The sequence below is a fragment of the Acartia tonsa genome, chromosome 12, assembly GCF_053477335.1.
Source record: "Acartia tonsa isolate MP-2025a chromosome 12, ASM5347733v1, whole genome shotgun sequence".
In the NCBI taxonomy this organism is placed as follows: Eukaryota; Metazoa; Arthropoda; class Copepoda; order Calanoida; family Acartiidae; genus Acartia; species Acartia tonsa.
The window spans coordinates 41753128-41780747 of NC_137271.1; the positions used below are offsets into that span (position 1 = coordinate 41753128).

Genomic DNA, 27620 nt, shown 5'->3' on the forward strand with positions numbered 1-27620 from the left:
ATTTGCACAGAAAGGTAATTTATCTGAACACTATAGGACACATACAAAGGTGAAACCATACTCTTGTGAACATTGTAACAAATCATTTGATGATAAAAGTAAACTTTCTAAACATTTTGAAATAAAACATGTTAGTAAAAAGCCTTACTCATGTAATCAATGTGTAAAAAAGTTCCAAAGTAAAGATAATTTAGATAGACACATGAAAATTAAGCATGCTCTTGTGATAGATTTCAGTTGCAACCAATGTAACAAATCATTTGAGACAGAAATAAAAGTTAAAAAACATTTAAAAGTTCACAAACATCCTCAAATATACAAACTGATGATGTTATCAAAGAAGAAGTAAATGAGATGGAAGATAACAATGAAGATATTGTAGACACAGACAGAGACACTTCTGAAATTACAAGAAGCAAGGAAAGTCAAAGGTTAATAATTTATTAATTAAAGCACAGCAATGCAGTAAATGATATACGATGATATTATGTATGTCCTATACTTCATCAAAGTCAGTTATGTATTAAAAAAAAGCATATTTAGGTCACTTATCCTTCATGGACATTAAAATTGTTCAAACTTTGAAGGGATTCAGCCATTTATTTCAGGGGCGACTGCGGTGTTAGAAATATGTTTATTTAAAAAATTTTAAAAAGGAGGTGAAAGTGATCCATTGGTAAAAAAATATGTTTGATCACCTTGTATCTAAATTTACAATATTTTAGATTAGAAAACTTGCGTTTCAAAATTGAAGTTTACAAAGAAAATTTTGCAAATATCCAGAATGAAATTATCCAAATAAAGAGAGATATGAAGAAAACTAAGAAGAAACTAGAGAATGAAATATCTGATTTGAAAGCAAAACTATCAGAAATTGAGGAGAATATTAAAAATATTTTGAGATCAGCCGCAGAAGACATCAATGATGAGGAAATTATCAAATTAAAAGAAGATTTGGTCTATTTTAGAGAACAATTAAACATTAAGGTACATAAGTGTTTTTGCTCAACCCCTTATTATTTTATTTTTATGAATTTTGTTTCGCTTGAGTGATTAGGTTATGACCATACACTAGTTTTTTAAAAATTGATACATTTTTGGATGTATATTATTTTAATAGTTGATAAAAATTCACTTTAAAAATACTTGATGTGGAAATAATCTGAAAAACTGTAATTCTATCATAATAATTTGTAATATCAAGTTTTTTCGAGCGACTAATTTACCTTCTTATGAAGAGCATTGATTTTTTTTTCAGGAATCTTTCTGCAAGGGTTTATAACCATAAGAGATTCTAAAAATGTATGTATTGTATATTGTATACATATTATTTTAGGAAGAAAAACTTGAAAATTTAAAGACAGAAACTTGTCTTGGTGAAACTTCAATGAATGACGGAGAAATAACTCCTGATGAACAAACAATGACAGAGGATAATGATATTGTAATACCAAATCCACATGATGATCTTTTACTTCAAACTGTTGTTGATGAAAATGATGCTGGACTAACAAATGGAGATGCTGAAAGTACTAAAGATGATGATACACCTATTATAGATTTAGTAGAAAGGTATATTAAAGTATTTATAAAGATATTTTCAAAGAAATACAATCTTTCGTTACATGAATTTCATTTCAGCTTTTTCTCCCTTAGTTTAAACTCAATTATTTAAAATCTTAATAAGTCATTTATAACTCTTGAGTTGGCTATTAGCGTCAACCTCAAGTCGGAGGCTAAAAATGTAATACTTTTTAAATTTTAAAAACAAACAGGTATATTTTGCAATAGATTTCAACCTGTACTTTATTGTACTCTTGAATTTGACAAAGCTTTTGACTAATGATTTAAGAAAAGTTAACAAAATATTGGATGCTTTGCTACTTATGGCCGGCTGTTATCATCCTTGTTAATTCTTATTTTAGAAATCTAGAAAAGGAACTGAGAGAAATTAAATTAAAATTAAAAGAGGCCAAGTATTATAAAACAACACTAAAAGAGGAAGCTTTAACAATAGAAACTAATTTGAAGAATAAAATAAACAAACTAAAATCTCAAATCGAAGAAAAAACAAAGGAAAATACTATGTTGATGAATAAAGATACCAAGCAATTGAAAAAATCCATCATTACAAGAATGAAGAAAAAAACTGCTAGTATAAAGCAAAAGATAAAGAAAAAGGTAACTATGATTGTCTAATATTGAATAACTTGACATCTACAGCAGTATTACCTATTTTTTTAGTAGATTAGTCAGTGTTGTGCGCGAAGCTCATCCTAAATTTGACACCCTCAAAAATCGAGTGGTGTGTTGGGGGTGTAATTCAGACATCAAATAGGTTTCTTTACAGGGGAGCTTGTTTGAGTGTTTCATTCAGACAGACATTCAGATGGACATAAATTAAGTTTAAACCTCAAAGCTTTTTAAAGGATTCCTAAATTGGCATATTTCTTTCACACCTTCATTAATATTTATTTAGAAAAATCTGATTCAAGCCATTGTTCTACAAAAAGCTGTAAAAATATTATCTCATCAGGAAAAACTAAAACTTATCTCAAAAATATAATAAGTATTATTCCTAATTTTTATATCTGTTACAACCTGTTTAGTTTTTTTAGTTTTTTGTTTAGAAATTCTAGCTGACCTTGTTATAATCTGTTTATAGAACAAAGCATTCCCTTTGTTTTTATTGTCATTTAAGAAGCAGCAGTAGAAACTTTTTAATCTTTTATTTGAAAATATTGAAGGGGATTAGAAATTAAAAATGAGATATTTAGTTTGTTTTCCAATAATAGGAAATTACTGAAGATGATATTGCTCTAAACTATGATCAAGATGATATTGCTCCAGACTCTGTTGATCAAGTTGAAGAAAATTCAGGTAATTAGGAGTATAACATGGCTTCTCTATGATAAAAGTATGTCTGTTAATTTGGCATAGAAAAAGTTGTATATTTGACAAAATTTAATGTTTTTCCACTGGATATAAAATTAATGGATGTAAAAAACGCTAGTATTTTTTTATGCTGTTACTTTAAATATGAATATTTTTTTGGCAGCGGTTTATATATTATGAAAACAAAAAATATTCAAAGTGGCTTTTTTCCTTCCTCATAGCAGAAATACCATTGTAAATTATCCCATCCTTGTAACTTGTACTTTTATGTGATTTCACATACACTTTTAATACCGAAACTTTTCTATAATTAGGGTCGGTCCGTCCGTACGTCAGTATGTCCGTCCGTCAGTACGTGACAGACAGTTTACTATTTTCGTTAATTTAAATAGGTTAAAATTGTGGTATTGATTCCAAACTTTGCATGGTGATTCTTGTAGTAGTTAGGTAGAAAGCATAGCAACTCTATAATTATTACCAGAATGTCCGTACGTCCATTTTAAACATGTTGTCTTATAACTTTTTTGAGAATTAATTTTTATGTGATAAAATTATCTGATATATCTGATTTTTGGAATACTGATTCCTATGACAACAAAGTACAATGTTATAAGCGAAGCATCTCTATAATCAAGTCCTAAAAATTTAAGTATATCCTTAAACAAAATCCTTTATTTAAGCAGTTTTTCAACAAATTTACTTACAATTTTGATTTGACATTTATATTCTGATTATTCAGTTCTGACACTCTACAATTGTTGATGTTCGTATGTCCTATAGTTTCAGAGCTTCGCTTTTATGGATGTTGTCATTCTTGTTTTTTTTCAGAATTACGCAAGAGGCAGAAAAAATTGACTAAGCTAGAAACAAAAATTAACAACATTGAAAAGAGAAAATCAGAAAATATAAAAACTTTAGAAAATCTTGAAAAAGAATCTTATCAAATTGAAATGAAAATTATGAATAAATTTATTAAATACAAGGATGAATACAGTCCAGAGATAATGGAAAAATTAAATGAATTACACAATTTAGAACAACAGATAAGATTTAAGGTTGGCTTAATATAATTAATAAAAAAAATATATATTTGTTCCTTTTTTGTAGGCTCTTTTTTTGTCTTTTTGTGTGGTAGGGGTTTGATAACTCTATTACGAAATTCCTTCTTAATAAAGTCGCAACCACTAGTTTCTATTAAAAAAAACGTTGCTTTCACACAAGGGCCAGTTGAGCAAATAAACCCCTTTCTCTCATTTTTTTAATATATTTAATTGAGGGGGAAGTGTGATCCTTTGCACAACCAAGGCGGGGGCCCTTACAACGCGAGACCATACTGTGGGTATCCAGTATCCAATTTAACCTATCCTAATCTGACCTTAAGTAATAATAAAAAAAACTAAACCCCCTATTTTTTTTCAATTTATGTATAAAATAAGAAGGGGGGGGGTATTATTGCTCGTATTTGATAATCTTTTTCAATGCTAATTATTACAGGATGAAATCATTAATAAATTGAGCGCTAGAGTGTCAAATAATACACATGATGTTAGGGAAGAAAGTACTATTGATGTGTTTGATGATCCAAATACTGGTGATGAAGTTGAAATTAATCAAGCTAACCAGGAAAATAATTCTGAAAGAACCAGGTAAAGAAAAAATATAAAACATCGAAGACAATTATTATTATGTATTTTGCTTTGTTTCTTGGCTCTAAAGGTTCAAAAAAAACAATGATGTTTTAAAAACCTTTTTTGAAATGTAACTTATTTTCATAAAAAAATATCTTAACCCGTCTTATATGTTCAATTATAAGCTCAGTCAAGCTTTTTTTGTCACTGTTGATATTTTTCAGTAGCAAAGCTATTGTATATCATCTGTCCAATCTGTTACTCCATGAGAGAAATGTTTTCTTACTTTACTGCTTTTTTAGATTTCTTATGTAAAAGTAATAGGTTGTCTGTCGTGTGTGTAGTGATCTTGCTAACCACTGAACCAATATAATCATCTCAGGGAAAAATCCTCTCATTCTGTTCTCTCATATTCCCCTAGAGGCCTGTAAGCCCTAGTTTTAGATGTGTTCGAGTTTTTTCTTAAGGTGTAAGTGATAATTTTTGAAATTATTTCTGTAGTGCTTTTGTTTACTTTTTACCTTAATTTGTCTAATAAAAGTTTTGATATTTTCTTATGCTAATGTTATTATTTTATGAAGCTCTGAAAGTAGATATAATGAAACTAAAGAAAGACTAGAAATTCTGAGGAAAGAAATGGAAGAGGCAGGACAAACCTTTAAAGAAAAAGAGACAGAAATGCTGAAAGAAATTGATCTCCAAAAATTTGAGCTCCGAATGATTGAGAACATCCTTGATTTTGCTTCATTTGAAACTATCAGAATTAGAAGAATTGAGAGGCTGGAAAAATCACTGAAAAAAGAATTGATACAAAAGGTAAAAGTGGGCAATTTCACTCATTTAATGAGAGGGAATAGGTGGGAGAATTTCATAAGTCTTTTTCTATTAATGTAAAGAATAGAGAGTGCATGGGCTATATGTAACTTACCCTACAAGGCAAAGACCCTGTCCAGATTTTGCGTTGGGTCTTTGAAAATGACCTGATAGTAAAAAAAGTAAAATATAAAGTTTCTATAAAGTTTATTGATCTTATGAAACTGACAATAACCCAACAGGACACTTTTACTCATCATTGAAAGACTTTACAAAAATTAAATGATCACTAATTGAGAAAAGAAAGTTTAATGGATATTTTTTCGTCTGCTAAAGGGTTTTGCAATTTGGGAAAGGTATTTATCTGAAATAATATTTACTTATACATTTACTTATATTATATATTTACTTATACATTTTTTTCGCAATAATTAAAACTTTGATAAATTCAAAAAATTAATTTGTCATTTCTCGCCAAATTTGAACTTTTTTCAAAATGTGAAAAAAAAGTCTTGACAACACTAAATCCTGAAAATAATGAACTTTTGTTTTAGATCAAGTCAGGGATAAGGGATGGGAAACCTGGCCGAAAATTAGGTCTCAGCCTCCTTTTCAAAGTGATGGGGCAACTTTTCTTTTTTGCCTATAAAATCAACTCATTTTCGCCAGTTCCTCATTGGCTGTAGGCCAATATCCAATAACCTGAAACTTGCTTTTAGCATTAACCAATTATTAATAACAAACGCGTCCCCCAGTTCATTATTGGCTAAATTAATTCAAGCAAACATAAATTTCTGCTATTAGAAAGACAACAATGGAAAGTTTCTGCTATCAGAAGGACAACAATATATATGACGTTCAATCACATCAACTTATTATTAAATCTACACATTAATAAATGTCCATATAGCAAAACATAAATTGAGAGATCGTTTTTTGAAGACTGAGTAGGATTCAACATTTTATACTTTAGAACAATGTAAAAAACTCATTGTCTTTAGACAATTTAAAAGTTACATTTCATGTGGAATTGATAACCCACCTAAATGATTACAAATACAAAACTAGTTCAATATGTAAATAAAAGTGTACTGTGTTTTGTTAAAAAAAATTTTTTATTAATTTTGGTAAAAATTAATGCACACTTAATTGAACTTTTTTGTTAATATTTAACGTAAAATTAATTTTTTTTTTAAATTCTTAATTTATATGTATGCTATGGAACAATTAGTTGATAGAATGTTACCCATGTACTTATTCAAATCTACTTAATTTATTTATTAAAGCTGGGGGGCTAAAGCGGTGTTCATTTCTAAATACAAATTTTGGGGTGAAGTAGATCCCCCCTTAAAATGTTTGAAAATAAATCAGATTTAACCATCTCAAAAAAAACTTTTTTTTTAAATGGGGGGGGGGGGGGTTGGCGAAGTAATAACGGGATTCTACTTAAAGCCACTAACATATTGGTTCTTTGGAAAGTTTTTATTATATTTTATGATTGGTGAAATCAACTACCTGAATTCTATTCTATACTTTTTTTCTTTGCATTCATATAATAGCTATTTCATCATTGTTCATAGTTTTCAAATCTAACTACTGCGTCATCCCGAAACTAGTTTTTTAGGCCTAGTTGGAAAATAGGCCTGGAATAATATTTTCTTACGTTTCCCATCCCTTATCCCTGGATCAAGTTAATAAGAAGACTCAAAAAAGAAGACTGCTCCAATTGAAACAATTAAAAACCAAGGATAATTAAGTCCTATAGTGACAATTCAATATAAGTAAAATGTATGGATTCTAACACTATATTCCAGATGAAAAAAAAATTTTTTAAAGATTTATTTGGGGCAGGATTATACATTGCAAAGAGGTAAAGATAAATATTAAAATGTACTAAAATATTTAAAATAATAAGTAGGTTACTTTTTTTCTTTGTTATGTTGTTTAAAAATTTATGAAATAAAACTTAAATCTTTGTAAAGTAGTCAGTATAATATAAGTTCATCTTTAGTGTAGATTTTATGATCGTTAATTTAAAAGATAATGCAAATATATTATTCTTTCTATAATCTTTATAGCAAATTAATAAGATGTTTGTATTTGTGAGATTATATGTATACAGTCCTTATGATATTTAGTTATGCATAAAAGTTTTACTTCATCTCTCTTTTTTAAATAAATAATGTATTTTGAAACTAAATATGTGTTTAAACTGTTTATTTTAGATTATAGACTAAACAAAAAAAATGTTAATGTAAGTTGTGATTGTCCTTTTAAAGATTTTTAATCATACAAATATGAACAAAGAAGAAATAAAGAAAAGTCACACATGTGGCCAGTGCGGGAAGTCATTTGCTAAAAAAAGTAATTTGATAGTTCACAGAAGAGTTCATTCTGGGGAGAAACCTTACTCTTGTGAACATTGTAACAAGGCATTTGTAAAAAAAGGCGATTTAGTTAAACACGTCAGAGTGCATACAGGAGAGAAGCCATACTCATGTGAACATTGTAAAAATGCATTTGCAACCAAAGGACAATTAAATATTCATACTAAAATCCATTCAGGAGAAAATTTATTTCAGTGTGTACAATGTTATAAAACATTTGCACAAAAAAGAGATTTAATAATTCACAAAAGAGTGCATACTGGCGAGAAACCTTACTCCTGTGAATATTGTGATAAAGCCTTTTCTCAAAAGGGTCATTTAAAAGTTCATGTACGCTTGCATACAAGCAAAGAGCAATATTCTTGTGAACAGTGTACCAGAAAATTTAAAACTCGAAGTCATCTAGATATCCATATTAAAAGCCACACAACTTTTATTTGCAAGGAATGTAGTAAAGAGTTTACATGCAATGACGACTTAAAGAAACATTTAAAAGTTCATAATAGAAAATCTTTTTCCTGTGAACAATGTAATAAGACATTTGCATCAAAATATCTATTAACTATACACATAAGAGTTCATACTGAGGACAAACCCTTCTCATGTGTGTATTGTGGAAATAGTTTTACAGTTAAAAGAAGCTTAAATGACCATATTAAACGCATGCATACAGGAGAAAGACCATTTTCTTGTGATACTTGTAACAAAACATATAGTACAATTAGTGATTTGAATAGGCATCTAAAAACTCATGAGACTGATTCTAAAGCACAGCATGAAAAATCTCAACAGCCCCAAAGTAGTCAACCTAAAGGCAACAATGCACCTGATAATAACAAAAGATACTCTTGTGACTACTGTTATATATCTTTTGATCTTGAAAGTGACTTGCAACAGCACAATTTACAACACGCCAAGGAGAGACCATTTTCATGTACACTTTGTGATAAATCATTTGCATATCAGAATACTCTGAACAATCATCTCCGCATGCATAGGGGTGAAAATTTATACAAATGTATTTTGTGCGAAGAATCCTTTTCTCAAAGCTCTGCATTGTGCAGTCACATGAAAGCACACAAAGGTAATAAGTTATCTATAGATAAAAGTAAGGATGTCTATCTGTCTGAGTGTGTGTAGAAAGGATCAAAATGGTTTTTCAAAACAGCGAAGCTTTTTATAGGTCCAGGGAACTACATAGGGAAGGCAATGAAAAAAAACACGTTAGATTTATATATTTTCTATTTATATTAAAATTTAAAGTTGTTTGTCGACCTCTCTCCCCCTAACAAAAACTTAAAGGTGCCTATTTTTTACATGCTCTTATATTTTGCTGTTTTCTGTTATCAATATTCTGAATTAGAATTATTACTCCTTCTTTTAATTTCTTATGATTTGTAGACAAAGAAAGAAATCCTGCTGAGGAAGTACAAGCTGATAATAACTTAGAACAAATGCTTGATACAGAAATAAGAGACTCTTCTCTGCCCATACAAAATGAAAACATAGCATGTTCAATTAAAGAAGAAATTGATAATTATAAAAATGATATAAACAATGTTAACGAAGATTCTAATGAAGCCAGAAAAGCAAGGTATGAAATCTATTTGGTGCTATTTTAGTAGCAAAAGTAAACTAAATCTGTATATCCATAAAGGTCTTATAAAATGAATCTTTTTTTTCTGAAAATTTGTTTAAAAGAGTACAGGTATCTTATTTCATTTGATGATCGTTTCTAACTCTTTTTTTTTAGCTCATGCGTCTTTTTTCCAATATGTCATATTTGCTTGCCTTATTAAGCTAACACAGATTTTCAAATAGATAGTAAACTTACTTATAACAATTATGGTTAATCAAAAATTTATGTTAGATTTTTGTTATCCTTATATGAACAGGAAAATTTATAATATGTGCTCTTAATTTTGACGGTTTGTCTGTTTGTTTATATGGAATTTGTTTTAGATTAGCTGTTCTACTATTGCGTAAATTCATATTATAACAGAGTAAAACCTATGTAAAAGAGACCATAAAGGTTCAGAGGTTAGCAATAAAGGCAGACATTCTGTTACTTTTATATTATACTAGCGGCTTCGCCCCTAGCCTCTAGGGGCTTCGCCCTATAAAGTTATGGGAAGTCAACCCTCCTTAATAGAAATATTCAAAAAATATTCTTTGGTTAATTACTCTGTGGTAAAATTAAACCCAGGTTGTGCGCTTTATGCACAAAAATTTTAATTTGTACAAAAAAATTAAACCTAGGTTGTTCGCATACAAAAAAAAAATAAAATTAAAAAAAAAAAATTTTGGGGGGGGGGATTCATGGGGGCTTCGCTCCATGTTGCAGTGGTGTTCCCCCACCCCAATTACTTGTATTTGTTTACAAAAATTTTTAAAAATTAAAAATTTTGGAAGTGGGATTTTTTTAATTTTTTGGGCGGTTGGGGTGTCCCACCCCCCCAAGAAAATAGCTTAAAACCACCAGAGGACCAGTAGGTATATTCCCAGAAGGGTAGAGCCCGATTTGATCAGCAGTTACTGAGATTTTACAAAAAAATTTTAAAAAAATTTTGGGGGGTGGTTTTTTTTATTTTTGGGAGGGGGTTGGGTGTGTCCCATCCCCCAAGAAAATAGCCTAAAACCACCACAGGACCAGTAGGTATATTCCCTGAAGAGTAGAATCCGATCGGTTCAGTGGTTACCGAGATCTTAAGGGACAGACGGACAGACAGACGGACAGACATGGATCGTCCTTTTCCCCTAAACCGATTCTATGAATAACTTGTAGAGTAGCTTTACTGGGGAAAAATCCAACCCATACTTTAAATTATGTATTTATTCTAATGAAAATAGAAGACTATAAAAATATTATCAAAATTAGACAAATTTAAAACAATTTAATATAATTTTTAAGTAAAAAAGCATGTATAAAGACCTATTTATTAAAATGGGGAAATAAGATTTATAAAACGAAGACCCTAAAAGGCAATGTTAGAGACAATAACCCTTTTAATAGAATGGTCATAGTACAGCTAAAAAATTATTAGCAAATATTGTCAGTATAAATTAACATTAGTAAAACAACACAAGAATCATAAAATTAGAGGTTTCGTGATAAACAAACTAAATTAAAAGAATGAAAATTTGTAAAATTAAAGAGGACATTGAAAAAACATTACTAGAAAAACTAATTTGAAACCAATAGTTTAATGTATTCTTGATGTAAAATAAAATAAAATGTGATCTTACTAATTTATGAAATGAATATTGTAATTTAGTTGAGATATGCACACACTTTTAAATGCAAAATCTTAATAATCAGGTCGCCAATTTCTATAAAACATAAAAATCAACACAAAAATAAAAGTCATCCTTTTTGTCTCTCTTTTTTCCAAAGGCTTCAGGCCTATAAAAGTAAACCTGGAAGAGAGAAACAGTCAGTCGTTTTACGGAATTATTATATCACACAAACTCTTTTTAAAATTCTAAAATTTAAGGGAAGACTCCCTTCTCTTGCTTTGGAATTTTCTTGAGGGTCCTGGCGGCTCAAACTTAGGATTTTCATTTAAAACACACCTAAAAAAATAAAAGTTTTTGTTAGATAAATTCATAATACTTTGTTAAATAAATTATAGAATATCATTTTGATGTTGGTCAATTGAGATAAATTTAAGGACAGGGCCTTCTTAGGGCCTAAAGGCTTAGGCATCCGGACGGATAGTTATCTCCAAGTTTTCTTCTGAAGAGAACTCCTATAGCGCGGTACTAGGTACCAGCAAGTCGCAAGTCACTACGGGGCTAAATAGGAATAACACAGGGAAGATACGGTGGTGGCTCGGCTACCAACGGTTGATGATAGCTCGCTATCTGACGGCCGGTACTAACAACTGGATCCTCCCCCAGCTTCTGAAGTATAGGAAAGTTGGAGATCGTTATCTTTTCGGACAATTTAACATTTTCGGATTAGAACTCTGAATAAGTTCACGTCTTAAAGGTAGTTTTACTTTGCTAATACTCTGGAAGATCGGTTCGGGGCTAGCCTAGTGATTTTCTTACCTGACAAAGGTACCTAACAAAGAACTTCACGCCTCACGGGGATACAGGCAGCAGAACGGAATATTGTAGTCATGTTCGCATGGCTCTAGTAATCACAATAGATACTTCCAGTCCAAAAGTGTTGACAAAGTTAGTTACCTAGGAATAAAAGAATTCTTAGAATAAAATAACAGTATAAAGTTATCAGTAATGTTTTAATACCATTTTCGGAATAGGGCTTATAGGCAAAAGACTATCCCTTAAGTATATTTGGGTTTAGGATCGGTGTAAAGTAATACCACCATTCTAAGGTTAAATATATTTGTCAAAACAGGGATTAATGCGTCGCTGATCTGGAAAGGAGACATTGGTGAGAGATTGTAGTCCTGTGATAAAGGATTACATTTGTCCCTGGAACCCGGAGGCGACCCATAAAATTGGTTCCGTTACCGGATAAACCCAGGTAAGATTTAACTTTTTCCTTTTAGGAGGGAGAGGGCAAGGCCACTAAATAAGTCTTACCAGTAAAGCATCCATAAAAGCACAGCTCTTCATTGACAAACAATCATTCCATGTGTAGTGCAGCAGAGCATAGGCCACGCACAATGGTGCTCCATTTATCTTTGATTTAGGCCTCATTCCATGTGTAGTACAGCAATAACCTAAAATGGATGATATTATTATTGATCAATTAGAAGATGAAATATTAAATCCTCCACCTTATAATCCAGAATATGAACCTGGATTAAATAATGCAGTAAATCATTATCTAAGACTGGAGGAAATACCTAGTGCTCATGTTAGGCCTGAGATTCACTCAGCAACAGCAATGCTTGTCTTAGGCAATAGGCAACAAAATCGCATATTAAATAGGCCTCAAATACATTTACAGGACACTCCTCCCATACATGAACATGAGCCAAATATTCAAGTAATAAAACAAGAAAATAATGGAAATAAACCCCAAAATAAAAAAATAGTTAAACCAACTTCAGATTTTTCGGGTTATGAGTCAGAATCTAGCTATTATAGTGAGGATTTTGACAGACAAAAAAGTAAAAAACATTCTAAAAAAAGGCCTGACAGAATGTATGATCCACTTAACCCACATGGCAATGAGGACCAAAGACGCCATGAACAACATCATGATAGACATGAAAATCATTATAAACACGATAAAGACAAAACTAAGTCAAGTAAAGAAAGACAAAATAAAAGAGACAATAGTGACAAAGAAGACAGGCATAAAGACAGACAGAATTTCTCTATGCCAAGGAGAATGAATAGACGTGGTAACAGTAGTGGTCCTAGCTCTAGTTCTAGCTCTTCAGATACGGAGTTAGATAGAAGGACTCCATCTACCAATAGAGATAACAGAAATAGAGAGACAAGACAAGAAAATAACTTACTTGGAAATATCTTATCTGAATCTCAAATGTGGCAACTTAAACTTCTCCTTCATGAAAACACATCCATCACTGACCTAAATACAGCAAAAATAATTAATCTCATACCAAATAATTTAGTGTGGGGCAGTTGTCAACACGAACGTATTCACAGACAAGTCAAAATATTGGGTAAAATCCCACCCCAATATGGAGAAAAAACTAACAATTACACTTTTTTTAGCACTTTTAAATATTTGGAGGAATATGAGATCCCTTTTACTCATAGTTCCTACAACAATATTCTCATTCACTATTTTAATGAAGAATCAAGGAATAAACTAGATATTCTAGAAATAGATCCTAATGCCCTTAGTGCTCAGGATTTTGTAAAATCGATCCTAACTACCATAGGTGCAGAATTACTCAACCCACATCAATATGAGAAACAATTCTACACTTATAGATTCACTGCTGAAGATGAAGACAAACCAAATAAAATAATAGTATATTTGGCAGCCATGTTGCAAAAAACAGGCAATAGTCATGAAAATCAAATGGCTAAACTTAGGGAGAAAATATGTACCTATTTGGTACCACCATTATTGCAATCTGCATTTTTGACATCCACTAATGTTCCTTACATTACTAAAGAGACAATCTTAAGCTGGTTTAGCAATAACAGAAGCTTTTATAACTCAGCCATTGAGAGAAAAAGAAAATTAGACAGACAAAAAAATGCAAATGTAAACCAAGTAGAAAAGGAAAAAACTTGTGAGCATTGCCAAAAGCCTCACTATTCTAGATACTGTTTAAAACATCCAGATGAAGCAGTTAAAAAAGCAAATATGGAATGGTGGTATAAAAAGAATAAAGAAAAAGCTAACAGTATAGTTTGTTTATTGTGTAATTCTGACACCCATGGTAGTGGGGAGTGTTTCACTTTCCCTAATGTCAATCCCTCCAAAGAACAATGCCCACGCTGCTTAAATTATGGTGTATCAAGATTATACCATCCATTGTCGGCGTGCAAATTCCCGCCAACAATGGAAAAAAACTAGTGGGGCAGCCGAGTATTTCTCAAGAAAGCAAAAACATACAATTACAGATAAAAATTCCACAAGTTACGGATTCTTGGGACATACCCGGCACCCCTATTCTAGGGAAAAAATCACCTCAGAATCAATCTGGTCCCAAAATCAACATTTCTTTGTCCATTCAGATAAACCTGAAAAATTCGGATATTGATTATCAAAATGAAAATATAAAAATTAAGAATGTTGAAGTACTAGAATGTTCGACTACCCAAAATAGTGTCAATAATAATACCCAAAATAGTGTAAATAGTAATAATACTAATAAGCTAATAGAAAATATATTAATGGAAAGTCAAACATCTAATACTTCAACATTAAACTGTTCGTCTATAGACAATGATTTAAAAATAATAGAAAACTCTATTGTTAATAATCCAATAGATAAAATTAATCCGCCAATAATTACCAATATAAAAGAAAATGTATCTAACACAAAATTGGATAATATTAGTAAATCCCCTAATTATGCGTCAAATCAAAAAATAAGTCAAAATATTGAAAAATTATCTACCAATAAAATTTCCGTTAATTCAACTAGGAAAATTTTTGAAAATTTCGAATACAATAGAAATAAAACTATAGAGGAACATTTAAATCAAACAATAGGCAAAGTCGATTTAGAAAATAGTTTGGGGCAAAAAGAGGAAATAGACAAACAGACAAACATTAGTAAAATAGAAAGCAAAGAAAATTACCCTGAGGATTTAGATGAGCAGATAATTGACTACTGCAAAACTGTTCAGTCCTCTTACAACACTGACATATCTGAAAATAATAGAATTAAAGAAAAATCAGATTTTAAAAGTGCATTGTGCATGAAAAATGGGGCCAGAAACACTAAGGCTTTATCATGGCTCCAATATCTTGAAGACTTTCCTTCTCAAAATAAATTCATGACAATCATGTTGGTTCTACTAACAAATATGGTGATTGGTAGTACTCTTGCTTCATTTGGCTTATTATTTTTTATCATTGCATACATTAGTATGTCAAATGAGAGATTATTACTCATTGCCATGACTGAACGCGGAACCAACAGGATTGATATGAATAAGCATGAAACAAAGCCGGAGTCTAAGCCAATTAAATCGAGCAACCGTTTAATTAAAACCCTAAATAAAATAATTAATGTTTTAAATTATATTAGGGTTTATCTAGCTAAAAAGATAAGGTATAAAATAGCCATTATCCAAACGTTTTAAGAATCTCCAGATCCCATTCTTAGAACTATACAATGAGACACAGAGTTTCATTAGTAAATTTATAGTATAAATGTATAAAGAGCATATTATTTGATTTCCAATTGCATAGACCTAGAGCGTTGCAGACGAAAAATAATTTCATTAAATTTTGCTTTCTAAGTTTAGCTGTTTAATGCTTTTTACTGCTTTTAGAAAAAGAAAGGGACAATTTTAGTGAAAAATTGTCATTTCTATCTAAACTTATGTGAAGTATCTAAAACTGCCATTATACTCATAATCATCTTTTCTGATTTACAATACTGCATTTTTAAACCTAGTTATTTGTGATAAGACATTTTTCCAAATGATATGAATACTTTGTGGAAAATCAAAATTATCAAGTTTTTAGTGACATCTAGCGACAAATGTAGAACTAATATATTGCAGATGTTCCCAAATTTAATTTTTGCCTGTATTTACGTTGTTTTCGATTATTTTTCCATAAATGGTTGAGATCTTTCTTGTGGGGGTGGCAAATTAACTATGTCCTTATTTCAAGTATTGGGTTATTTTCAGTTTCAAGAGATCAATAGATAATTTTCAAAATAATTTTTAACAAATGAACAGTATTTAAACTATGCAAAAACGAAATTAACTAGGCAAAATGCAGAAATCATTATAGCTGAAACATAGATGTCCAAGTAAAGGGGTAATGGTGTATTTGTCCCTTACACCCCTCAAGTTTTTTTAAAATACCTTACATTACTCCCCTTGAACATATAGAAATCCTCATTTTACCCCCATGCTAAGTAAAAAGCTTGGGCGTCCTTGAGTTAACATTAGTTTGCAATTTGCTCTTGGTTCTTTTTGCCAGCACCCGGCTGTATTTACATTTTTGAATGATTCAGCTTATTTCAAAGACCCAACCAAAAGTCGTGTAAAAGGTCTTTGAGAAGGGGTGGTTGTTACATATACTATTTATTGCTCTATATACATTACTTTAATGCTTTATTTATAATAAGGCAAGAAAAAATAATAAAAAGTTTGAACAAGAATAGACATCATTATAATTATAAAGTAGGACAATTATGTGTGCTTAATAAAATAAATAAATTCAATAGAATATTAAAAAGCTCAACAGACGACAATTCTAGTTCTAGAGCAGATACGCTATCTAGTCTGTAACAAATACAGACATATCTAGTTTTGTAGCAAAAAAGAACATACAATCAAAATTATAAAATAACTCCCCACAAAACTGCAGAAAACACACAACTTAGTTATAGAATAATTTTGCTTAAAAACCTTCCTATACCTCCATTAGTATCCACAAGCCCTTCACACTTCTGCAGACAAATCCGGTACATCTGCATATTACAGGAGGCCCCAATGGAGAGTAAAACTGGTAGGAATTTCGCAATTTTCTCAGCTGTCACCAATGCCATCTTCTTTTCAGTTCACAGTTTCAGTTTCCTCAGCAAATTTCGAATCTCCAAAATACAATTACAGGCATGATACCTAAAAATAAAATACAAGAATTAGTAACAAATAAATAAATAAGCTATTAAATTTTTTTGTAATAATAAGAAAACACCACACAATAATAAATTAGAATGACACCGTACTTTTGAAATAATAATTGGCAAAAACTTACTAACAGAAATGTGTCATCCAAAATTACAAGACCTTATTAAATAAGCATGAACTTAATCCCAAAAGAAATAAAAATTTCCATAAGAAAAGTCTAACTAAATCCAATTTCCATAAATTATGTGTTTATGTAGCAAAATAGTACAACAAATTTATCATCCATTGTCATATCCCTTTAGATCCTTGTATAATTAAATCCAATTTTCATTAATTATGAGTTAATGTGTCTTAAACTTCCAACAAAATATCGTCCATTGTCTTATCCCTTAAGATCCCTGAAAATAAGCCTAATTTTAGCTAATAATTTTTATGAAAATGAATTTATAAATTCTGAGGTTTATGACCTAGTTCCGAACACATGTGTTGATTTTTAGACATGTGTGTTAAAAATCGCTCCAAAACATACATTTAATTCAACTTTTTACAAACTTTTAAATACATTAAATTGATTATCTTGAATTTTCAACTACAAATTATACAACATTGTAAGACTGAACTGATTAGGCTCTCTATCTGGTATAAGTTTGATTTAAGTTTCACTTTAGACTTAAAGATTTTATCTTTTTTTTTAGGCTTTACTATGATTTTAGGTTTCAGTTCTTTTATTGTATGTCCCCAGCGGGAATTTTGTAGTTTAGGCGAGCGCTAATTAACCCCTAAAAAGTTATCTCTATCCTATCTCTAAATTGATAATCTTGCAATTTTTAAATATTTTCTGCCTATACTTTTTTCCTAAAAAATACAAAATAAATAATCTCCAAGTATCCTCAAACCTCATATAGTAATCTAGGAAAAAATATTATTCGTCGCATCGTATTATAGACAGTTTCCCGCTGACATTAAAATGAAAAATTGCTAAATTAATTTTTAATTAAGTATTGGTTGAAAATTATGTACAATTCGATGCTATATACTAGCTTTAACATGGCTGAGAACCGGTTAAAATCCATCGGGAAATAATTGGATTCAAAGCAATTTTTACATATCCTGCTATCCCTAAACCTATAAAAGGTTAATTTTTTTTTGTAGCATGTAACTGAAAATGTTTATTTCAATTAAAACTGTCTGACAAAGACTCAAATTTAAATCTCCTACGTGGATTTCTATTGTTAAACAAAAAGTAAACTGTTTGACAGTTATTTTTTTTCTTAACTGTAAACCAATTTTTAACATCACCCTTGCTTTGATAAAAGGGACATTGGCATGCTACACTATCTCTGATTTTCATCTTTTATAGATAGAGGGGTAGTTTTGTCAATAATACGAAATTAAAATATGACATTTAAGATTTAAAACCCAATAAAAGTTAAAACAAATAAAATCTACAAAAGTTTTTCTATTGTTAATTCCTTTTTGCAAAGATATTTAAGACCAATTTGAATACAAGTTTTTATATTTTTGCAACTGATTTCTTGCTGATTTTTTTTCACAAAACCAGATGTCGTAGCCTTGTCAATACCTAAGCGGATAAATATGCCCAAGTTTGAGTTCCAGATTCATCATCTACTAGCTCCTAACAAAGTAGCTGATTCTGATAAAAACAATCAGCCAACCATTGCTCTTGAGTTTGAAAATCAGTAGATCTACAGTCAAATACGTCAAGAAACCAGCCTTGCATCATACAACACAAGTCATCAGACGTTTATCAGATGTGTATCCACAGTATCCTAGCAAGATTCCACCTGACTTGGACTGGAATATTCACCAACAGCCATAATACCAGAAATACCTAATAAGAAGCTACGGATCTCATAACCTGTTACAGCATTAACCTGAAGAAACTCACTGGTCTTAAACAGTAAACACCTTACTGTTGCTAACTCTACAACACCATCAAAATACATAATTTTAATGTAAATCATTACATTTATGAGCTAAGGATTTTGACAACGGGGGTCACGCGCGCCCGGTAGAAAAATATCACAAGCAAAAGTATCAGACTCCTTGTTTACATTGTATTCAGATTTGTAAAAAATATCTTAATTTATACTTTTTCCTAATTTTTCACACATTGATATCAGTAGTCTTATAGCAAATCTTGTCCAAATTTTTACAATAGTTGGGTAGTGTTAGAGACAAAAATTATAGCTGTAGTCGATGCTAAAATAAGAGATAGCATTGTGGCAAGCTAAAATGATTAACTATTAACAACCTCTCGTTCTTCTATAAGCTAATTAAAATATTGTTCATACTTTTTACAGCACTAAGCATCTATGGCATTGTAAAAGGTTCTAAGAACCTAAATATGAGTTTAAGCTTTTCCCTAAGAATATTCTTATAGGGGCGCAGCCAATAGTTGTATCATTGTGCAAAGAATAGGGCCTTTATGCTTTGAAACATGTATTTCTTAGGATGTGTAGATAAAATGGCGAATTTTTTTTTGTATATTTTTGGCCTAAACAAAGAATACTTCAAAATGCAGTTTAATTTTTGAAATTAGTTGTTTATGGAAAGTAAATTGAATTTTTATAGTAAAATTTGAAAAACTCTATATGATAAAAACTTTTCTGAGGGTTCTAATATTATTAAACTGATAGATAGTAAATTAAGGAAATGCTTTGCTCCGAAATAATATAATTAAAATTTTTGTGTAAATGCATAAATATAGTGTTGAAAAAAGTTGACACATGTCAAGATAGAAAACAGACCTCATCAAAATTATTTTAGTTTTTAATTTAAATAATGCGTATTTTGAAAGTACAACTTGCAATATTTAAACACACACACGCAAGCCTAAGATAAATCAATAACAATTTCTAAGATTTAGGACAACTTAATCTTAAATTACTTTCTAACATTTCTTGAAAGCAGTTTTTAAATCGATTTGCCTTAAAAATAAATTTTTTTTCTTATTCTCTTTAAAATAGGAAGATAAAAACGCCGAATAATTTTTCTGTCAATTTTTGGCAAAATAATAGACAATTATTGGAAAAATTCGTTTTCGTGCGCATAAAAACAATCAAAATTTTTGCGTAATAGAATAGGTTTTAAGCTATTTTTGTAATTTTTTCATTTCTTTACATATCCTCAGTGTTTATGGTACGATTTCCAGATTTTTTTTTTAGTTGCAAAATAAAATTTCCTGTTGTTTAAAGAAAACAGACATGACGATCAGACTTCCTTTTTGCAGGTTTTTGGCTATTTCTATATTTTTTACATTTTCCCCCATATTTTTGGTATTTTTGGACCAGTCTTAAAACTCTTTAAGATATCATGATCAAAATAATTCTTCCCATAGTTATGAGCATCCTTTATGTAAGTTACTTTGACCGACAACATTATATAAATAAAAACAAGTTTTAGTGTTTATTTTACCCAATAAATCAATTAATAAATACACTACAAATCTACTTGTAAACATTACCATCAATGACCTTTTTGTGTTTCGCTATTTATAGATGTTGTCATCCTTGTTTTGCTACATTTAAAATATTTACTTCACTTATAAATCTTCTTTCTTGTAAATTTATACATAAAAAGTTACAATTGCTAAGCCATAAAATTTTAAACTTTTAAAATGAACAAAAAAAATATAAGGTCATTTAAAAACAAATGGGAAACTACACATATATGTTTTAAAACAGCAATTTTACACACCACAACTCAGCTGTTTCCCAAGCCACTTAGGCGGAACACACACGCAGGCTATATAGCTCTAAAATACATTATTCAACATCTAACAATAGGCACACATACACACAGCCTAGTTAGCTGTAGAGTACACTTTGCTAGGCCACTAAACTACACGCACAACTAATGCCGCCTAGGCACACACACACACAGCCTATTTAGCTGTAGAGTACACTCTACCAGACTAAACAGCGACAAGCACACACCTACCCACTTAGCTGAGAAAAAATTAAATGAGAAAGCAGAAATCAGCTGCCTATTTTTCTTCTAACCAAATCGGTTACACACATACACTAGCCTGGATAGCTAAAAAGCTAACAGCTGAAATAAAACAACACTATTAAAACAAACTTACAAAAAACTCTAAATTAAGAAAATATCAAACAAGCTGGATGGCACATGCACATTTCACACAACATAAAAATAAAATCAACATAAATAAACTAAAACTTTACTTATCAATATTTTTTTTACACACACCTTGATTTTTCACCTTACACGACACTCCTTAATAAAAACAAAACACCAAAGCTATCAGTGTAAAACAAAAAAGCGATATTAATTCTTTCTCTCTTTCTCTCGACCCCTCTCTTTATCACTTTCTTTCACTCTTGTCTTAAATCTATAAGTCAAAAGGCCAATGTCTCTTATGTCAATTACTCTATAGAAAGACAGAAAATAATGCCTTATATGTTTTATACAGAATGATATTAACAAAATAAATTTAAGTTTTTAAAAAATAAACCACCCTCCCAACTCCCAACAAAATGAACTGAAAAATAAAGCAACTAATAAAAATCACTCTCAAATTTATCTCTAACTTATATTAAAACCCCTCCAATCGAGCAAAATTTTTTTTTGCAAAGGGGGAGAAGTTATTTTGCTAAGCAAATAACTATCTAATTATAAAAATATCAGTCAATATTCTGCTTACATTAAACAAAACCTAATCTTTTGCTTCACCTAAAATAAGAATAAGCATGCATGTATCTTATCCCCCAAAAAAATAATTAAGGGGTCTTCTTTTAGCTTCACAATCCTATAAAAAGGGATGGGAGCACCATAGGCCCTAAAGGACCAAAATAGAAGCAAAAGGAACACCTACCTAGAAAATCAGTGTACAGGCTACTCCGTCTGCAATCAAATATAGGGCGGACATTCACCAGTTACTTGATCAGCAATGCAATGTTGGAACCACAGTTGTTGTATTAAAACTGGGAGCCGAGGAGATATGACTGAAAAAACAGAAAAAATAAATATTAAATCAAGCTAAAAAATATTCTACAAAATATAAACTGTAGTAGATAAGATTATTTAAAAAAGAAAAGCACACAGAAAATAAGCCAAAAAGCATTCACACTTAAAAATAACATCTAAAAATCTTAGGATTAATTATCTGCACTACCCTTTGGTGCTACTCTTGTTCAGAATACTTTTTTTCTCATCATAAAATCCATTATAAAAATAAACCAATTTTTTTTATCATTCTATGAAAACTTATACAGCTCATAAATTACGAATAAATAAAATATTTTAAATTAATACCCATCTAAATTGAGTCTAAATGATAATATCATTACCTCATAACTGCTATCTTAAGTAAATTTTGTACACCAACAACAAAGCCCAATAAGTGAGAAAACGGCAGAACAAATAGCTAAACAGCTACATGATAACCTAAAAACAAAGAAAAAATAATTGTAAAATGAGACAATAATGAATTAGACAATAGTAAAAAACCAAAAAACTTTGTAATTAAAACACCATTATTTTAAAATTAACAACAAGATAAAATTATTAGTTGTTTTGAAGAAACACAGTCTCTTATCCAATATTAAATATGAGTTCGATACTTAAAAATTCATCAAAGAATTATAACTTACCAAATAAAATAACAAAACCAAATTAGAAAGGATCTCCTACATCGTCATCCCACAAATAGCGGCAAACACCACGCTTCTTGGAACCTTGTTCCAGGACAGGAACATTCTGCTCCATGTAGGTTGTCTTGGCGGATAAATAGCGGCCCAAACAAATCCCAAAAAATCTCATCTTCTTTCTCAAAACAACTGAAAAATAAGAACAATTAAAAAATATTAAAATAGCTATACAATTTTAGAAAAATCAATCTTTTAAGTATCGGTCTAATACTCCATATATCTATAGTATCATTAAAAAAGCTATAATTTAAAAGTGAAAGAGGATGTTGCTCTTATGATGTAAAAAACTTGGCAAGGTGTCTAATCACGTTGTCGTCGGTGTGCAGTGCATAAATCTAAAAAACGTTTTATTCTTTGCTCAATAATCTTTAAAAATTGGAAGAAAAAACAGCTTTTTGGACCACAACACTACCACACCACCTCCTAAATTAAATCAAGATATCCATGTTTTTAAAAAATGTAAATCTAAGATAGATACACACTCTACTACTTTAATTAGAACAATAATAATATTTAATAATTTTATTTCAGGTTTCTAACTCTTTTATTATAGGATAACACCAGAAAAAACACCTAGTAATCATCAATTTCCTAGGATCCGAAAATGGAGAACCATATCAGTCTCATACTTGAGACAAAAAACCAACGAATGACTGTTAAAGACTAAACTACTAAAGACTTCAAATATTTTGAAATGGTCCATTTTTATCTTTACCTAACAAAAATATTCAAAAAAGAAGACGGCATTTAAAAGTTTCGATATCTTCAATCAACCTTTTCCTCCCCTGTAAAGAATATTAAAAAAAAAAAAAAAACTTTCTTTTTTTCAACCATCAGGGAAATAGGGATAGGAAACTCAACAGAGAGCTGAAAAATTTAGGTGAAAAACACTCAAATAATATATATTTCCCATTCATAATTTACCCATTACATGCAATGATATACTTACTTTGTATGTGTACCACAACCCACTAGTTGGAGATGTAGCAGTGCGGCAGGTGTCCCAGAATGAACAGCTGACAGTGGAGCAGTCAGGGAAGCTTTCAATACTCGTTTATTCAGGTGGAATACAGCGGTTCTAAACAACCTAAAATAAAATAACAAAATTAGGTTGTTATAAATGAACTACAAATAAAACAATAAAGTATAATACATAAATAAAATACTAAAGTTTGCATTGCTTTGTTAATTTCTTTTTAAAGTCTTTTTTCGATTTAGGGCTTTTCAGAATAGTACATTTCATTAAAACAATCCAATGGTTCATTAGTCAAAGAATGAAAAACTTACTTACATAATTAGGTGATATTTGGATAGGTTTAATATTACATTTTGAAAACTTTTTCACGATAGTTAATTTAACCAATCTTTTCTTAAAAGAAACAAAATAAGTTGTTGAAAACTACTAAAATTGGAAATAAAAAAGTTCAAATTGTTTTTATAAATGCTTTGAATTGATTTAAATGCGTATTCTGTACTAAAAAATAACAATTTTCTTTAAGTTTTTATGTAGACTGTTTTCCCTTGCTATTAGTAAGATGGCCGACGGGCGACGTTAGACTGATACAACGAATATAGAGATTTGAACCTTTTGCGCGTCATAGGTTAATCACATATATAGATTGGATAATATTTTTCTCATTTTTATTTTCTACAAAATTAAATATTCTTTGCTAAAAATGAATTTGAAAATAAAAATGGCTTTTGCATTAAACAATTACATTTTAATATAAATTTAAGTTTTGTAAGTAATTAACATTATTTCCGACACTTAATTTTTGCTCTGTGGTGAAGAAATAGGTTGCGTGACTTTACCTTGACATATTTTAAATCATTAAACTTTAGTCTTGTTAGGGAAGCCTTCTCTCAGTCTTCGTGGGGTGATTTGACTGGATTCCTCCTAAATATAAAACAGTATGGCTACCAGGGAAACTTATACTTGTATTAATAATAAAAGAATTAAGACTCTATGACAATCTCTCAATATTTAATGCCTATTTTGGGAACTTTCTGATGACTCATGACATCAAGAGATTGAAACTAATAAGTGAGAACAAAACTGGGAATATGATATTGCTTGAAATTTATGCAATAGCAACTAACTTTAGGGTCTTTTTGACTGTATAGTCGGGTTTTTAGCTATTTTTTTTATAAAAGGACTTTTTAAGAGTTTATTATTTATATCTGAAAGGATCTAAGTAATTTTTACAAAATTAGAACCGACTATGAGATAAATGTAAAATACTTCATATACCTACTAGCGGTTACGCCCTTAGAAGCCTCTAGGAGCAATTAATGTGTGAGGTCTTTTCACCCATAATAGTTTACAACCTTCCATAGACATATAAGAAGCTTCATTGTAAAGGTGAACCATATCGGTTCAGCGGTTAGCGAGATCTTTCGCTACAGACAAAAAAGGCTTACTACTTTATAAAATAGGATAAAATCAATAAAATATGTAGCTTTTGCTAACGCGTAAAAAGAACTATAACAGTTTAAATAAAACTACTCTATAACTGGATATATATGGAAATAAAATAAAATAACAAAAGTAATTGTTGGAAAAATATTTGGCCCATAACAAATAAACTGAAACAACCCAGCTGCTCTTTAAAACAATTTCCCAAGAAGTTGATGTGGACCTTATATTTTTTTCAACACACATAATGTTATATAATGTACAACTAGTAGAAAGGAGATGAATATGACGAGGCTATCATATTTGTCCACTTGACATTAGTTCAATATAGTAAAACTAGTGTTTTAAAGGTCAAAAATAAAAAAGTTACAAATTTGATACTTACCAAAAATTGAGAGCCCAAACTACGACTACAATCAAGAACAAAAAACAGCCAAACTACTGCAAAAGGGCCTGAAAAAATAAGAAATTCAATTTTTAGATCTAATCAAAAAAAGAATAAATCCAATTTTTAAAACACATAAAATTCAATCATTGATAAATAATTATGTTCAGGTCATAATGCAGGAATATGATTGCAATTTTATGGAAAACAACATTTTAAAAATATTGTTTCTTTAAAAATACATATAAAATTTAGTCTAAAAAACATCTGTTTAGTGAGAGATAAAGGAAGGACTAAATATTATATAATAAAAACGTAGCATAAGATTAATGACCTTAAAAAACGAACTTTCGAATAAAACAGTAATAAAATGACCAAATTTGTATAAAAGATAATTAATTAATGGAATGTCTTTCTATTTTTTAACTCTTCCCGATAGGAGTGGATTAATATCTGAGAGATAAAAAATATATAGACAAATAATATAATGATGTAAGAATAATTTATCGCATCGTGTTATAGACAGGTTTTCTCTTACATTAAAATGAAAATATATAAGTATAAAACCAGTTTTGTTGAACTCTAGGGGCTGAAGGTATTAATTTTTTTAATATTCGTGGGAAGTTGTCTGTAATACGATGCATTTCATGACTTTTAGAATGGGTGAGAGCTGGTTCAAATACAGCGGATATTAATCGGTTTCGAAGCCGAATGTCCATTGTCTATGAAAACCTCTTGGTTTAACTTGCTAAATAGTCGACGCATGAAAAAACATTAAATTATAGCTTTAAAAAACATAAACAAAATTTAGTTTACCAGTAATAGTGTGCTTATTTCTTCTTTAGTCAATTCATTATCATTTCAAAACTAAGCACATTTTCACCATGGCAACACCCGACATAAAGCAAGATAAATCTAAAATATTCACAATGTTTATATTAAACTAAGATTTTCATATTTATCACATCACGAAGGCTCTTATTAAAATTTATCACCAATTTTTAGGGAAAATGACAAATTATAGCAACAAATGATCTAGCTTTTCTTATTACTATTTCTCACTTTAAAGTGAGCATAAAAAAGCAACTTTTAACTCGTATATTTCCTATTTTATGTTTAAAAAATGTTTTTAGCTTGTAGTCTAAAACCTATACAGTGTCGCCATGCGGTAAATAAGAACTACTCAAATTTTAGCGCGGCATCCATAAATTAGTGCGCTCACCAATGTAGGTAAGACGACATTAATGTTTTGGTATAAGTTTTTAAGAGCCTTCAACTTTTAATGTAGTACATAAAGATATTAATTGAAAAATAACTTAAAATCATGTCTTAAAGCCATAATATTATATAAAAAATTCGTCTGTGCCAAAAAATACAAAAAAAAAAAAAAAAAAAAAAAAAAAATTTATTAAAATAGTAAACAAATAGTATTCTATGATTTAAAACACCTCAAAAACAAGGCTGTATGAAACACGAGTCATTTTTAGCCTCTTGAACGTGTTATAATCGAGCTTTTCTTTTTGAGGGGGGTACATGGATCGTCCTTTTCCCCTAAACCGATTCTATGAATAACTTGTAGAGTAGCTTTACTGGGGAAAAATCCAACCCATACTTTAAATTATGTATTTATTCTAATGAAAATAGAAGACTATAAAAATATTATCAAAATTAGACAAATTTAAAACAATTTAATATAATTTTTAAGTAAAAAAGCATGTATAAAGACCTATTTATTAAAATGGGGAAATAAGATTTATAAAACGAAGACCCTAAAAGGCAATGTTAGAGACAATAACCCTTTTAATAGAATGGTCATAGTACAGCTAAAAAATTATTAGCAAATATTGTCAGTATAAATTAACATTAGTAAAACAACACAAGAATCATAAAATTAGAGGTTTCGTGATAAACAAACTAAATTAAAAGAATGAAAATTTGTAAAATTAAAGAGGACATTGAAAAAACATTACTAGAAAAACTAATTTGAAACCAATAGTTTAATGTATTCTTGATGTAAAATAAAATAAAATGTGATCTTACTAATTTATGAAATGAATATTGTAATTTAGTTGAGATATGCACACACTTTTAAATGCAAAATCTTAATAATCAGGTCGCCAATTTCTATAAAACATAAAAATCAACACAAAAATAAAAGTCATCCTTTTTGTCTCTCTTTTT

At 29.9% G+C, this 27620-nt stretch overlaps 1 long non-coding RNA gene across 1 annotated transcript; it reads right to left on the reverse strand.

Moving 5' to 3' along the window:
• Positions 1-10472: 10472 nt before the first annotated feature.
• On the reverse strand, positions 10473-26342 carry LOC145333478 (uncharacterized). Its single transcript, XR_013884510.1, has 6 exons — positions 26256-26342; positions 25440-25507; positions 24451-24535; positions 23588-23725; positions 22582-22767; positions 10473-11296 (listed from the first exon to the last, which is right to left on the reverse strand). It is a non-coding gene; the product is annotated as an uncharacterized LOC145333478 (long non-coding RNA).
• Positions 26343-27620: the final 1278 nt, after the last annotated feature.